The sequence below is a fragment of the Cajanus cajan genome, chromosome 6, assembly GCF_000230855.2.
Source record: "Cajanus cajan strain Asha chromosome 6, NIPB_CcT2T_4, whole genome shotgun sequence".
In the NCBI taxonomy this organism is placed as follows: domain Eukaryota; kingdom Viridiplantae; phylum Streptophyta; class Magnoliopsida; order Fabales; family Fabaceae; genus Cajanus; species Cajanus cajan.
Genome location: NC_138522.1, coordinates 15,935,161 through 15,952,560, shown reverse-complemented (window position 1 = coordinate 15,952,560; position 17,400 = coordinate 15,935,161).

Genomic DNA, 17,400 nt, shown 5'->3' with positions numbered 1-17,400 from the left:
GTACACTAGAATGATCACTCATCTTTGATCAAAAAGGTTTTCACAAAGATGTTTCAAAAAGGTTGGCAAAAAGGTTTTCACAGTGAGTGATGAAAATATTTTCACAAAAAGTTTTTAAGGTGTAAGATTGGTGTAAAATGGCTTAAGTGCACAAAGTGAACTATCAAGGGAGGTGGACTACTAAGAATCACTTAAAAACCAAGCCTTTTCAAGTAGAAATCACTAAGCCCTTTTGACACTTCTCTTACAAAACAATTTTGCACAAGAATTAGGTGTGTGTGTGTGCACGGCCCCCTAGTAGGCAACTTGTAGCCTTCTAAAATGAAACGAGTAAGAATAAAGAGCCTAAGCAAATATACTACTAAAGCTATAAAAACATGCAAAGAAAAGCAACTTAAAGCATATGCTAGTCGGATTCCCTAGGGTGGGAGCTTGAAGTGACCTTGGTGGTATTCAAGCCACTCCCACAAGCACTACTTCGAGTTACCCTAAATGAAGAGGTTTAAAATGGCCAATTACAACCCAAAAATAATGAAAATCAAGGCCCAAAATACAAGAGGCCGAAAATTAAGCAAGAAATAACAAGTAAGAAAGAAAGAAAATTAAAAGTCTTCAACTCCTCCAATTTGGCTCCCCTTCACAAGGAACAAACTACGTTAGTCCTCTCCTTTGGTGTTTGCACTCTTTGAGATATGGTATTCTTATCCAAAGCACTTGGGATCCTATGGATTTAATCTCCACTCAATCCCCCAAAGAAATTTTTCTAAGGGTTTCTTGGAGGTAGTACTTCACCTACACCAAAAGATAACAAACCAACCAAGAACAAGAAGGACGCCAAAGAAATAAAAACTGAAAATTCTCAATTAAAAGGATAAAATCAAAGAGAGATTAATGAGAAAAACATAAGAGTTCCAAAGAAGAGAAGAAAAAAATTAAGACACATTAAAAAGGCTAGCACACAAAGGAAAAAAGGGTCATTGAGTAAGGGTCCGGCCACGGTTTTGTGTCTCAAAAAGGGTCCAATCCAATAAGGTCCAAAAAATTCAGTCCAAGTCCAACTCCAGTGTGCAAGGGTAATTAGGTCAATGTTCGCAAGTCTAGCAACAAGTCCTTTTGTTTTCTTTTATTTTCTTTTGGCCTTTTTGGTCACATTTTTTTCCCAATATTTCTGTCCAGATTTTGTTTCTATTTTTATTTTAAATGTTTCTTGGTTTTTACACTTGTGGGTGATTAAAAATGCAGCACATAAAGGAGTCAAATTTAGAGAGACAAGTGGCAACACATGAATGGGTGATGAGGCATATTGTGAGTGGAGTGTGTCTTGTACTAATTCTTTCTTTTTGTGCATATTTTTTTGTAAAAGATTCCAGCAACCACACACAAAATTTAACCAGTCACACATGTGCACAAAGGACAAATGAATAATCATGTAATGATGTGTATGGAAAGGTGGCCAATCATGTATGTGTAGGAAGCAAATAACACATAGATTTCAACACAAATGTGGAGCATGCCAAGGACTAATCAACATGCATGAATGACCTCTAAAATGGTGCAGGAAATTTCGGCCACCTCATGGAAAAGAACACATACATTCATATTTTCATTTTCTCATACATCAAGTGTGTGCATCATACATATAGATTTTTGTCTTTTTGAGATGGGTGAGAGAAACACATTTTTGACAAAACTTAAAAGGTAAAAATATCAAAAAGAGATGCAAAAGATGTTCTTGATGTTCATGATAAATTTTTCCAGCACTCAAGAGCAAAAACAAAAATGGCACACAAGAACCTAAAACTCAAGAAAACCCCTAAAGCACAAAAGGAGGCTCATGAACAAGTAATGAACCATGGAGCAACATAAGAAGACATTTTTAATAAGGTTTTCATGGATGAAAATGAGACTCAAGAAGACACAAATGATGACTCAAAAAAAATAAAGACTCAAAGAAATGAATAGGAAGCTAGTTACCCTTGAGGATAACCAAAGCCCATGATACCAAATGATGGACTACTTCCACCATGGGAGAGACCAAGACGTCCAAGGTGGGAGAGAGGCTCCTTGCTAAGGCCAAGGTGATGATCTCAATGGTGGATGTTCCTTCAAGGGTAAGGCTAAGTGATGGTGGGCATGAAAGGTTGAGTCTTGGGCAAATAGGAGAAAGGTTGGGAGGATGGTGTTTTTGGGTGTTCTAGTTGTGATGGAAAACTTGTGGAGAATCCGGATTGATGTGGAACTCCCTTCAATTTCTTCCTAGATCTTTTGCTCCTTGATTCTTCTTAAACTTCCCTAAGGTCTCTAATGGAGGAGGAGACCTTAGAACCACCACGGATTGGTGGAGAACTCTCCCAAGAGACGCCACTCCTTGATGAAGAGATAAGTCTCTTCAATTTTCACCACACTCTTCTAGGGAAGGGATATGAGAATTGGATGAATATCAAAGATGTTTAGGGACTTTTAGAAGAGAGAAATCTGAACAATCTTCAGAAACAATTCTCAATATATGCCAAAAGTGTTTTACAATGAAGGAAAAAAAAAACATATAGGAGAAGGAAGCTTGGAGAGCAAGCTAGCCTTAACCATGGTTCACTGGGAACCATGGTAAGGTTTAGCTAACCGTCCATGGTCTAGAAGCTTGGAGAGCAAGCTACTCAATTAGTTTGCTTGGTAAGCAAGCTAAGGAGAAGCTTGTGATTCAAGCTTCTAAGCTTGAGAAGGAACAAGCAATAAGCTTGAGAAGGAACAAGCAATCCGACCAAGTGACACCTAGGCAAGGTGGGCGGCTCATGGACTTAATTATGCTCCAACCGGTTTTGAAAAAATGTTGATTTGGTTTAGTTATGTTCATGCAATGTGAATGGAACCTAGCTAAATCAAATCTATGAAAAATTAGGAGTAAAATGAGTCTAATATGTAAAATTTTGCCTAGGCCCATCTCTTGGTCTAATTGCTAGTAACACTCTCTAGCTTGCTAGTCACACTCTCTAGCTTGCTAATGCCACTCTCAATCCTACTACTAGAATAATAAGAAAATAGTGTATTTCTAGATTAGGTTAAATGGAGTCAAAGTGCCCAAGTAACCTACCCTAGAAACAATATAAAATAGCTAATAAAAGGAAATAAAGTGCCTCACAAATACAAAGGCAAAAATACACCTATACAAGTATCTACTATATACAAGGTAAAAGAAATCAAACTATACAATGTATGTACAATGGAAACTCAAGAGACTAATAAGAGGAATCATACTCAATACTCATATTGAGCATAGGTCTAAGAAGCACCTCCTCCTCTGTAGAAGCCTCCTCTAGCCTCCTAACCAAGGACCTAGTTAAAGGCCTAATGGTCTTCATAGGTGAGCCTACTTGGATCAACCTTCACCCTTCTTGGTCTTAACCTCTTTCAAAGGGATCCTTGGGGATTAGATTTCCATCATACCCTCCCCCTTCGAAAGGATTTGTCCTCAAATCCAGTGGTCCTTCCACAAAGATAGCATCACCTACAATGAAAACAAGAAACAAAGCATTAGGGATGACATATTCATATAACATATGTGGAAAGTGCACCCTATGAGGAATTCCTTATATAGTCCTAACAAGGGTCCTTAGACTAGGAAGGATGGGTTCTCTAAGCATAAGAATAGGATCCTCACTATAATGTATTCTAATTGTATAACTAAATCCTAAAAATCTGAAAGTGCTAAAACTATAAGAAACTTATGAAGTAGTCCTAGATACTAAGATATCTTGCCTAAAGTACCCTATGTAATAACCTAGGAGTCTACAAGAAAACAAAGTGAATATAATAAGGAAACTACCTAGACAACCCTTGATGATATTAAATGTTAGATACATCATGGAAGAGGGTGTAAAGAGTTTAGAAAAGTCATAAAATCTAATTTGGTCTTGAAGGGAAGTAGTAAAGTTAATGATGGAGGACCATCCATGGTACTTCATATGAAACCCATCACATGGTCCAATGCTATGACTAATTTTGAGTAATGTAGGATTTATTTGGTTTATTCCAATTTTACCCTTGTATTTTGGGGTATTTTAGTCATAGGATTTATTTTCTTTGTATTTCCTATTTTACCCTTGTATTATGGGGTGCTTTAGATGATTAGGGTTTTTAATTTGGGCTAGGGTATTACATAGGAGGTGACGCCTAGTTTGGTGAGTTTGGACCTAATTTTTGGTGATTAGAAAGGCTTAGGCCCAATAGAGGGCAAAGGTTGCATGGACTTATCATGCACCTAGAAATAGCCAATCTAATCCCATAGATTCCAAACTTGGCCACCAAGTTGCATCTAGGGTTAATTTGGCATTGCATTTGGAGTGCATTTGGCCTTGGCATTTTCGGCCATACAACCCTAAATGCAACCCTAAATGCAACTTCTCCTATAAATACCCCACCCCCCACCACTTGTAAATACTTTGGATTATATGATATTGAGTGAGCCTTTTGTGCCTCAAAATCCATCCTTAGTCCCTAGGATAGTTTCGGCTAGCCTCCTCCTATCTCCACCCTTGGAGAGTAGGAAACCTAGAGTGGCCTCCACCTACCTTGGAGTGAGCCAACTTTGAGCACCCAAACACCACCACCCTAAGTGCTTCCGCCCAAACACCATCATTTCACGCCAACTTCCTTTCCTTCACCATATATCCTCCTTTTGTCCACCTTGTTGAACCTAGATCAAGGGCAAGGCTTCCTCTCCTTCATCTCTACATCATTTCATGGAGAAGGAACCCATCAGTTAAGTTCAAATAAGTTTTAACTTCCCTTAAGATCAAAAATAGAAAATAAAACACCATAAGATGTATCTAATAAACAATATAAACCAAAGGTCGGGTGCTTTATTAGAGAAACTAAAGTAGAAGAAGTCCTAAATAGACAATGGCTGTCGACTTTGGGCACCACCAAAGTAGTAGCATAAGAAGTAGAACTAGGTGAAGTCCATTTCTTCTTCACTAGACTAAGAACTTGAGATCCTTTCTTTTCAAAAATATTTAGGTTTTGGATCTTAAGCTCCAAGTCTGTGGCAACAGTAGAAAAAGAGTTAAAATCTTTGTGAAGAAGAAAAGTCTTTTTGCAATTATTTTGAATTAAAAAGTGACTTTCCTTTTTCACAAGATTTTTGGAGAAGACACTATCCTCCTTACTCTTTTCTAAGAATAGTGTCTTTTTAGTATTGAGAAGGTAAAGAGGTTGTTCAAATAGAAGACTTTTTTTAATAGAATGTTCTATTAAAAATTGACTTCTAGGAACAACTTCCTTGGAGGAGACACTACCCTCCAACTCTAGAACCTTCTTTTTCTCCTTTTTTCTTTTTTTTGATTTCATAAATACTTGATCCTCCAACACTTGTGAAGGTTAAAGAGGATTCAAGGTGTGTTTCTTGCCTAGGTGGACTAGGCGAATTTTGTTTGTAACACCATCATGAATGACCTTCCTATCATGTTGCTAAGGCCTTCCAAGTAAAATGTGGCTTGCATCCATTGGAATTATATCACATAAAATTTCATCTTTATATTTTTCAATGGAGAAAGGAACATTTACTTGATCCTTAACTTCTATAGGTCCATCCTCATTAAGCCATTGAAGTTTATAAGATTTAGGATGGGCTATAGTAGTTAGGTTAAGCTTATCAACCAACCTTTGGCTTACAAAGTTATTACAAGATCCACTATCAACAATGAGAGAACAAGTTTTCTTAAAAATTTTGCATCTAGAATGGAAAAGGTTCTCTCTTTGTGATCGGTCTTGATAATTGGGTTGGTTGGTAAGTAACCTTTGAGCAATGAATAGGTCACCTTCACATGGTGCTTCCTCACTAGAACTAAGACTAGCATCTTCTTCACTTGAGGATGATGAAGAAGATGAAGTGTTTTCCTCACTTAGGATCTCATTGCCCCTAATGATCATGGTCTTTTATGTGGGGCATTGGGAAGATATGTGTCCCCTCCCTAAGCAATTAAAGCACTTAATTGAACTAGTTCTAGGCTTATCGGAAGGTTTTTGTTTTTGTTTTTATTTTTCTAGTGGTCCATCCTTTGAATAAGAGGAGTGGCCCTCCTTCTTGAAGTCCTTCTTAGGGTAGGGGGTAGTTTCTTTCCTAAAGCTAGGCTTTCTTCTAAATTGTTTCTCTACCCTCACACCAAGTTGAACTAGTTCATTAAGGTCTCTATAGGGTAGTAGTTCAACCTTGTCCCTAATTTCTAGGTTAAGACCACTTTGGAACTTAGCAATGGTGGTTATCTCTTCTTCCCTAATTCAAGCCCTTAGCATAAGCAACTCCATTTGTTGCCTATATTCCTCCACACTTTTATTTCTTTGTTGGAGTCTTTGAAGCTTGTCCATTAATTCTCTCTCATAATAGGGAGGAATGTGCCTTATCCTTAAGGCACTCCTAAGTTCATTCCAATATTTAATGGAGGGCTCTCTCATAATTTGTTTTTCTCTCATTAGGGAAGTCCACCAATGCATGGCACTCCCTTGAAAACTAAGGGTGGCCATAGGAACTCTTTTCTCTTCACTCACATTGTGACAAGTGAAGATTTGTTCAACCTTCATCTCACAATCCAAGTAATCATCAACATTGTCTTTTCCATGGAAGGGAGGAAGGTCAAACCTAGGTTCTCTAAGAGATGTTGTTTCATGCCTAGGCCTATGTTGCCTAGTGGGTCTTTGATAGTAGCCATTATCATGGTGACTACTATAAAACCCTTCACTTGATGAGTGAGTGTGTGAATATTGGCTCTTGGGCCGTGATGGTTCTTCATCATGTTTATTTCTATGAGCCCTAGAAAGCCCTTCACCATCATGTCTTTTCGGCCTAGAAGGCCCATGACCCTCATTGGCATGGGGTTTGTTAGCTTCACCTCCCACCACAAGCTTACTCAACAACTCTCTTATTGTTTCATTGTTTTTTTCATTTTCTGTTTCTTTTTTTCTAATATAGTCCCTAAGTTCTCTAAGCTCATCTTTAGTACTCCTATGACTTCTAGGAGCATGATGACCATGCACACTACTTTCATGAGAATGATCACTCATTTTTTGCAAGAGAAAGGTTTTCACAAATCTTAAGAAATTTTGCAAATTGAGTGATAAAATTTTCACAAAAGGTTTTCTCTTTTTGGTGTGATACTAAGTACTTGGAGGTCTAAGTATACAAGTTGCACTATCAAGGGAGGTGAGCTACAAGGAGCCACTTAATAACCAAGCCTTTTCAAGTGGAAATTACTAAACCCCCTTATACTTGTCTTACAAAACAATTTTTTCACACAAGCAAGTCAAGTAGTTGTGTGTGTGTGCACGTAACCCCTAGTAGGCAAAGGAAGCCTTCTAAACGAACTTAGAATTAAAACAAGTAAAGGAAAGCAAGTAAAGCATACACTAGTATAATTTTCCTAGGTGGAAGTCCAAGTGACACTTAGAATCCCTTGGAACACTTCCACAAGTCCTAAACGTATTATGAAAGTAATTAAACTAGGCGTTTCCTAGTGGAAGCCCAAATGACACTTGAAGCCTTTTGGGTACCCTTCCACAAGTACTAAACGGATCTAAGAATATTTATTTAGAACTATTTAGGAAGTGGTGGGACTTAATCAAAGAGTTTTCTCAAACAACCACTCCTAAATGTAAGTTTGACTTAACAAAAGGAAATTAAAAGTTAACCCAAGGTAGGGTTAAGGAGTTACAATAAGGAAGCAACACAAATCAAGAATACTTGAAGAATTTCCACCAAAGGAGGTTGGTAACGAGCTTGGAACAGCCTTGGAGTCAAGTTGAATGACCAATTTGAAGGTGGAAAATTGGTCTCCACAAATCCGTCTGTAAGCTTCCAAATCCGTCACAAGTTTTTCAAAATCTGTCTCCAAGTCCTTACAAAATCCGCCTCTAATTTTGACCTAAAATTAAGAACAATTTCTTGGCTGCAAAAAGAACAAACAAGTGAGCCTTTCCAAGGTGTTTCACTCAATTATTTTGTACCTCAATCTTCTTCAAGTGTTGTCCCCTTTGAGATTAACCCAATGTGCCTCAATTAGCTCTTTCTTCCAAATGTAATGGTTTGAAAAAGAGTTAAATCCCACCAAGGCTTAACAATCAACAAGAGAGAGTAGAATAGGCTACACTCTCATAGGAATTAATGTGACAAAACACAGAAAGCCAAGAAGACACAAAGCAACAATTAAAGGTTTATTTCAAAGCTAGCACACAAAGGAATAACCCTAGGAATGACTCTAGAATGGATTATAAAACAAAAGCTATTATTTTGAGCAATTATAAGTCTTTTTCCAGCCACTGGACAGCAAGAAAGCCTCAAGAAAAATCACACAAAAATTCAAGGCCAAGTGCTCCTAATAGTTTCTTGTTTTCACTTGTCGCCACCGGCCCGAGACGGGCTTTCGGCATTCGCGAAGGATGGTTGGACTCTTTTATTTGTTAAAAAATATGGATTGCTAGAATGACTTATTCTCAAACTGAGACCTCGTCAAACGAGCAATTTTATTAAAAGGCTCACCAATCCATGTTAATCCCAAGCGGGACCCTCCATGGATTAGCGGTTTTCATAAAAAGGAAGGGTTCATGGAGTCGCCACCAATGTTTTACTCAAAACATTGGAAAAAGAGGTTTAAGGCAATCGATTCAAAAATCGACTTCGGCCATTACAACCAGAGTCGGGTAAGGGAGTCGGTTACGCGTGGGGAAGGTGTTAGCACCCCACAGCGCCCCTTTCGGGTTCCCTATGACAGATTATTTCTAAAAATAATAGTGCAAAATTACTAAATTAACCCTATTTATTCTAAGCAATTATAAATTAACTATCTACATGATGACAGTTTAATATGCACACAGAAAGCAGTAAAAGAAGGGATTTTTAGAAAAGAAACCTCTTGAAGCGTGCTTTTTATATATCAAGTAAAACTGGGAAGCTTTTTGGCGTTCCCTCGCTCTACAAGCCCGCTCACTCCTTCCTAAAAATAATTTTTGACTATGGAAATCCGGAGGATTTCCCTTCGACTAAGTTCGAATCTCCAAGCTAAATGCTCGGAATTCCAGAACTTCGTCGGATCGACTCCTAGAGAGATTTCTAGGGCAGAACACTGCTCAAAAACCCCAGAATACTCAAGGAGGGAGTCAAAACTGTCTGGAAAAGTCCGAAATGACGTCCCATTGACGTCATATTTATAGGGAAGAGGCTCAATACGGTTTATGAGGGTCAATACGGTCAACATTGAAATTTTGAACTAATACGGCCGTATTGAATTCAATACGGCCGTATTGAAGTTCAAAAAACCTCAATACGGCCGTATTGAAGTTCAGTGCGGCCGTATTGAAGTTCAGTGCAGCCGTATTGAATTCAATGCAGCCGTATTAATGTCCAGAAACTTCAATACGGCCGTATTGAGTTCAGTGCGGCCGTATTGAAGTTCAAAATGTTCAATACGGCCGTACTGAACCTCTGGGAGGCCGTATTGGGCTTCTTTCCTCCCACTTTTCTTATTTTAGCTATCCTAAGACCTCTAGACCTATAGAGAACCCTCCTTGGGCCTTCTGGAAGTCCTTCTGGCTGATCTTCCTTCAGTCTTCGAGAGTCTTCAAGCTTTATTTCCGACCCGGACAATTTTAGGGGTCTACATCACTTTTCTTTTTCTAGGTTTTTCTCTTTTGTTTTCTTTTCTTTTTCTTGTATTTTTTTCTCTTTCTTTTCTTTTTCTTTTGAATACAGAATATGAGAACTTAAAACAGAGGCCAAACAATTAACAAAGAGGTTTCCAAGTGGTGGAGAAAAGAAGAGCAAGAAGTGTAAGAAGTGTAAGTGTACTAGTCAAAATTTTCAACCACAAATGTTACTAGTTTTAGTACTAGTTTGTTCTTATCTTTTGTACACTTTGATTTTCGTTTTTAATACACTTATAACTCTGTTTTATTTTTTCAAAAAAAGAACAAGACACACAAGGAATTTCTGGCCACAAATTTCTAAGAAACTAATAGCAAATGAAGTTCACAAAAAATTGACTCTAGAACATATTAGGACTAATAACATGCATTGGAATCATTTTATGAACACTCTAAGATTTATTAATGTTCAGCCAGAAATGACACCATACAAGAACATAGATCAATTCATATAGATTCAAAAATAAAAAGGCACAACAAGGATTTAATGACAAGAAAAAAAACTGCACATGACTCTAAGACAAAACTAGAAGATTAAGAAATGAAAAATGCTTGTATTCTTGTTTCTTTTTAGGAGTTTCTTTTTAGACCGAATATAATAGGAGTCCAATGGAAGATAAAAGCAATCCTAAAACATTTAAAAAGACATACAAAGAATACCTAAGGCACACACAAAGATTGATTCACAAGAAATTAGAACATGAATCAAGAACAAGCAAGACAAAGTGAGTGAGTTCTATAGATTTATAGATGTGATACAAGAACAACTCAAGGCACACAAACACAAGACAATAAAAGGAAATACATGTAGGAAAAGTTTAGACACAATTACACATGTTTTTGACCGAACAAAATTGGAAGACAAAATCTGAAGAACGAATTTACCAAGGAGACCTAGCTCTTGATACCAAATGATGGAAAACTTGTGGAGAATCCAGATTGATGTGGAACTCCCTTCAATTTCCTCCTAGATCTTTTGCTCCTTGATTCTTGTTAAGCTTCCCTAAGGTCTCCAATGGAGGAGGAGACCTTAGAACCACCACGGATTGGTGGAGAACTCTCCCAAGAGACGCCACTCCTTGATGAAGAGATAAGTCTCTTCAATTCTCACCACACTCTTCTAGGGAAGGGAAAAGAGAATTGGATGAATATCAAAGAGGTTTAGGGACTTTTAGAAGAGAGAAATTTGAACAATCTTCAGAAACAATTCTCAATATATGCCAAAAGTGTTTTACAATGAAGGAAAAACAAATATATAGGAGAAGGAAGCTTGGAGAGCAAGCTAGCCTTAACCATGGTTCACTAGGAACCATGGTAAGGTTTAGTTAACCTTCCATGGTCTAGAAGCTTGGAGAGAAAGCTACTCACTTAGCTTGCTTGGTAAGCAAGATAAGGAGAAGCTTGTGCTTTAAGCTTCTAAGCTTGAGAAGGAACAAGCAATCCGACCAAGTGACACCTTGGCATGGTGGGCGGCTCATGGACTTAATTATGCTCCAACCAGTTTTTAAAAAATGTTGATTTGGTTTAGTTAGTTTCATTCAATGTGAATGGAACCTAGCTAAATCAAATCTATGAAAAATTAGGAGAAAAATGAGTATAATATGTAAAAATTTTCGTAGGCCCAACTCTTGGTCTAATTGCTAGTAACACTCTCTAGCTTGCTAGTCACACTCTCTAGCTTACTAATGCCACTCCCAATCCTACTACTAGAAAAATAAGAAAAGAGTGTATTTCTAGATTAGGTTAAATGGAGTCAAAGTGCCCAAGTAACCTACCCTAGAAACAATATACAATAGCTAATAAAAGGAAATAAAGTGCCTCACAAATACAAAGGCAAAAATACACCTATACAAATATCTACTATATACAAGGTACAAGAAATCAAACTATACAATGTATGTACAATGGAAAATCAAGAGACTAATAAGAGGAATCATACTCAATACTCATATTGAGCATAGGTCTAAGAAGCACCTCCTCTGTACAAGCCTCCTCTAGCCTCCTAACCATGGACCTAGTTAAAGGCCCAATGGTCTTCATGGGTGAGCCTCCTTGGATCAACCTTCACCCTTCTTGGTCTTACCTCTTCCAAAGGAATCCTTGGGGATTAGATTTCCATCAATTTGGTTCTCTTCACCAAGTGGAGATGAAGGACACTCAAGGGAACCCTAAACTCACTCTAGGGAGGAGATAGGAGAGATAGGAAGTCTAGACCTAGTGACTAAGGAGAGGATTTGAGGAAAAAATGCTCACTCAAATTCATATATTCCAAAGTGTGTACAAGGTGCTAGGCTAAGGGTACTTATAAGAGTGGGAAGGCATCTAAGGTTGCATGTGTTAGAAAAGAATGGCTCAATCCAAGAGGGGAGGTGAATTGGATTCTATGACACTTAAAATTGTTTTAGAGTTCTGAGGATCTTTATTTCAACTTAAACTTTTCTAATATGAATTCTCAAAGAAGTTCCTTGAAAGACTTGCCAATGGGAATAAGTTCTATATGCTTTCTTGATTAATCTTAATTAAGTTCAATGTTAAGAACACTTAATATACAACACTTTGGTTCAGCTTAAAGCAATGTTATGCATACAAACATATTAATTGAGATCATCCACTTTAATACTCAACCAAGATTTTTCTCAATGTAAAAGATAAGAGTGAGAGAGAAGAATGCACAAGTATTTTATCCTGGTTCAGCCACTCCACATGTGACTGTAGACACCTAATTTCGTCCGGAGGCATACAAGTAATGAAATGGACGTCTATTATCAAGGAAAGGAACTCCCAAAGCAGGAAAAAACAAGACAGGACATCAGAGGGCCGAAAGCCCAAAACAACTAGTTTTAGTGGCCCGGAACGGGCTGTTCCAAGACCGGAATGGGCCGTTCCCAAATCTAGAATGGGTCGTTCCTAAATTGGAATGGGTCGTTCCGAGCCACCTAAAAGGCTTAAAGACTCTTGGTTGGAACGGGTCATTCCAGACCAGAACGGGCCGTTCCAAACTCCTCAAAAAAAGGGCTAAAACCTTAACTGGAACAAGCCGTTCCTAAATTGGAACGGGCCGTTCCAAGTTATTAAAATCGCCTACAAACTCTTGTTTGGAACATCCATTCCAGTTTATGCAATTATGTTTTAATCTCACTTCTGGAACGGGCCGTTCTAGTTTCAGAATGGGCCGTTCCAGTCACAAAATTAACACACAATGTTTGGATCCCGAACGGGCCATTCTGGTTTTGGAATGGGCCGTTCTGGCCACTTTCTGATGCCTATAAATAGACAGCTTGGGTAAAGTTCTAAGAGCCCCAAAAATTTTGTCCAGGACTCTTTAGAGCTTGAAATTTCTCTCTCTCTCTCCTATTGTATTTCTTGAGTATTGTACGGCAATTGTAGTGTGAAAGGTTGCCACAAAACAGCTAGATTTTCCATAGATCTAACAAAGCTTGCCACGAGGTATTTCATTTAATCTTCTTCTCTCTCTTTTATTTCTTATTTTTAATATACATTGTTATAACAAAAGCAATCATGTAGACGTTTTAGGGTCAACCGTGTAATTTAAATTTCAAGCATGTAAATAGTAATTCATAATGGGGATCTAATATTTAATTTATTAATTCTTTTCACGTTAACTTCATCATAGGGTATCGATTGAGGGCGTTGTAGGGGTGCTTAATACCTTCCCTACATATAACCGACCCCCGAACCCAATTTTGGTTATCAAGGCCATTATTGGATTCTTTTTTTAAAAACATTTTCTTTTTCCAATGTTTTGAGTAAAACATTGGTGGCGACTCCATGAACCTATTTTTCAAAACCATTAATTAAGGATTTGTCTGGTGTCCGGGCATTCCTTAATTGATAAGATTTTCAAAAGGATGTCTAATAGATCGCAAGATCAGAAATTTTGGGGTTGCGACAGATGGCGACTCCACTAGGGACGTTTAAAGAGGGCCAGGCCCATTTAATTGATGAAGTTAATAAAATAAAAATAATAATTTAAATATTTTTCCCCTTTACTTTGTTTGCTTTATTTGTTTGGCTTTAATATTTGTTTTCCTGTTTAAATTCTACATTTGTTTGAATAAAAAATTGTACACAAACCTTTGCACACAACAGTTCTCCCTACACTCAGGGGCATGAGGGTATTAAACATAGGGAGTGGTTGACGTACGACTGCCCCAAGTTTGGCCTTGGAGCCTGTGAGCCTTATCGGAAAACACACTCAAGGTGATAATCGGTTACTCTAGCCCGAAATACTGCGACAGACCTTAGAGTTTGCCAGGTGACGGCGACAGAGATACTGGGTCCCTATAATGGGGGCACCTTGGGGGCCTTAAGACCAGTGAAATTAGAACTGTCCTATACAATGCACTTTTCTTGCAGGGACCACAGACCAAGGATTTAAACGTGGTTGTTCACGAGTGTACATTTGTTTGAGCATATGTGTGTTGCATTTATTTGTGTTTATTTGTTTCAAATAAATAAGAATTACAAATGAATAGATATTAATAAAAAAATATGATACAAAATTTAACTCCCTTCTATATACCTAAACCTCAAAGCATCATATAGGATAGTTTATTTAAAATAAAATAAAAAACAACAACAACAACAAGAAAAACAAATAAATATATAGCAAAAATCATGCATCATAACCTTAGTAAAAAAATGATAAAATTTAGGTAGAAAACAAATATCATGCATCTTTTAGTTTAGCATATATTTTCATTAGAAAATGGAAGGCACATAGTATGTAAAGATTTTTGAGAAAGGAGAACATTCTAAAGTACAATAATCGTGTGCCCTTATACTAAGGAGGCCTACTAGACTTTGGACTCTCGTCATCCTTTCAACAGAAAGAAAAGTCTACATCTTCTCATACTTCTTCCAATTTAGAAAGATGTCATTCCTCAACTCAAATAGGAGATTATTTGAAATTTCGAAAAGGAGGCACGCAAAAAAGGAAATTGAAGCAAAAAAAAAAGAGAAAAAAGAATTTGCTTCAAAAGAACATAGTTTGGGAAGCTAAAGAAAACTCCGCTGATGAACGAGAAATCATGAACCTAGGGAGTTTAAAAAAATAATTGATGATAAGCTCCCTTACACCTCCAATTCGTTATCAAATCACTCCAAACTGCATCTTTCTTCTCTGACTCATCAACCTCGTCAATAAAGATGAAAATTTTGGCAATCACCAAAATAGTCGTGAACCCAATGATCCTATTGACGATTACTTCTGATAGGAATAACAAGAAGAAAATCTGAGAAGAAACAATAACTAATTGCAAATCAACGAACGAGCAAGCATGTCTATAGGGACATCATTCAAGCATTAGCTTCTGTAGCCTATTACAACATCGTCAAAGTGCACCGAAAGATTTGTACAAAGAATGTTCTATAAACAAACAGATCAATGAGAATGATATTTGTTGAATTTCTCAATCACTTTTGCATCCTATTTTGCACTTCATATAGATAATATGCCTTCCTTGTAAATAATAAATAAGAATAAAAAGGGAAACCTAACCTGTACGTGTTAATCAAATAATGAGATCACTGGTAATCAAGTGCAAACTCGATACATCAAATTGGAAGCACTTAAAAACCAGTAATTGTGCAAGAAGACTAGGAGGCATAACCCGCCCAAATTGATGATTCAAACACTAAGAGTTCCCCATGCGGAAATGACAACTGTTGAGATAGGAGGAATGATCAAGAATGAATGAATCCTTGCTTCTAGGGAATTACAACAAAACCCAATTGAAGAATAAAGGCATTGCATGACAAAAACCCGCTAGGATGAAAACCTGTAAAGGGCGTCCTAGGCAAAAATTAGGGTAAAGGAATCAAAATCCCAATAGGATACATACTATGCAAAAATTAGGGATACATAAAAATAAAAAAAAAGCAACGCCTGCTCGAGTTGAAAATCGAAAGGCAGCTTGAGTATTCCCTTTGAGAAGCAAGAATCTATAAAGGTTTCACTCCAAATTCAAAACACCGACATTCAAGTAAGTGGGAATGTGTTCCTAAAGTAGTCCGACCAATCATCAACCATGACTCTCTAGGGGGCAACCTCCGTCTATCTCTCCATGTACGAATCACGAACTCGGGGCATGCCCGAGCCTCCGAGCTTTGCTAAAGGGACACGTGTAAATTGGAACTACTGTTTTAAATGCCATAACACTCCTTCATTTATTTTCTCCCTTTTAATATTCACTCTAGGCCTCATCCATCAACCCTTAATAAACAAAATGTATTTGCGACAAAGATGTTACTCGATAATAGCATGGAAAGGATAACAAAGGAACAATCAGGAATCCAAACATGACTAGGGTTCAATAAAAATAAGGGTGTCCCGCACAAATGCTGCAAAAAAGAAGGCCCGGCAGGAAACCTACAAAGGGGGCTGCGCAAAAGTTAGGGCAAGATCTGCTAGGCAATTCACAAGTAAAAATGGGTAACCTAGGCAAAAAAAAAATCAAAAGAAAAAATGTCCGCTAGGGAACACATCTCAAGTGACCTAGGCAAAAGTTAGGACGTTAAAGAAATAACTTGAGTTGAAAATTGAAAGGCAGCTCAGGGGAAACATTGAATCAGAGCCCGACCCCAAGTCATCACTTCGCTTTCCAAAAAGGCTAAAACACAATGATAGCTTCCTTGCAGCAAATACGTTTTTGTTTATTAACCCTAAACACCAAAGCCTACCTTGGCCAGCCCTTCTTCTAAAAAAACCCTTTTTGAAAAATCCCTTCTAACAACCCTTTTGAAAAAAAATAATATCCCTTCCTTCTTTTCTCTTGACCCTTATGACATCAAAATGGTACCGAAAAGATACACGGAAAATGCACAGTGAATACTCATAGGGGAAGCCAGAGATGTCCCTGAACAGTCTGGAGACGTTCAACTAGATAATTAAGGAGCCACTTAAACCTTGAGTTCAAAGGAACATATCCCGGCAATAATCACAAACGGCACGAATAAGAAGGAATCGTCAACTTTAACCTTAACGCGCATAGGTTAATCTCACGACATAAAAAAAAATTTAATTGCATGTTTAGGACTAAACACATGAGAATAAAATGCATCACATGCATATGAGTCAGGGACATATGGAAGGGTGTTACACAAAAAAAAAAAGAATAAATAAAAGAATCATTCCTGTCTTGCATTTTCATTGCATCCATGCATCCATGTATGCTACTTGCTATGGGTCAGAAGGAGTCATCAGGATGAAGCACAATCTAAATAGCCAACCATGAGCCAATTAGTGGCAAACAACAACCCCAAGTGATTCTATGTGCCCACTAAGCAAAGACATATCAATAGTCGAATAGAATAGAATTGACCAAACAAGCAAGTCTGTAAGCATGAAGAGGCCATCACGCCTTACTCCTCAACTAAATGAAGGATGATCCAAAAAATACCAAGACCAGGAATGACTTCCTAACCAAAGCCAGGAGTGGCTTCCAAAATAATACTCTTCAATAAAAATTCAGCAAATAACATCATCATGGGATGTGATCCCTCCACCAATGATGACAACAAAATATAAAATCAAAAAAGGCAAGCTTCGTACATGTTGAAAAAGCCGAAGCATTTAGAAAAATAAAACAGAAAAAAAAAAAAAGGCAAGCTTCGTAAATGATGAAAAAGCCGAAGCATTTAGAAAACAAAATTTAGAAAAAAAACCCTGTTACAAGTAGACACCTGGAGAGGCAT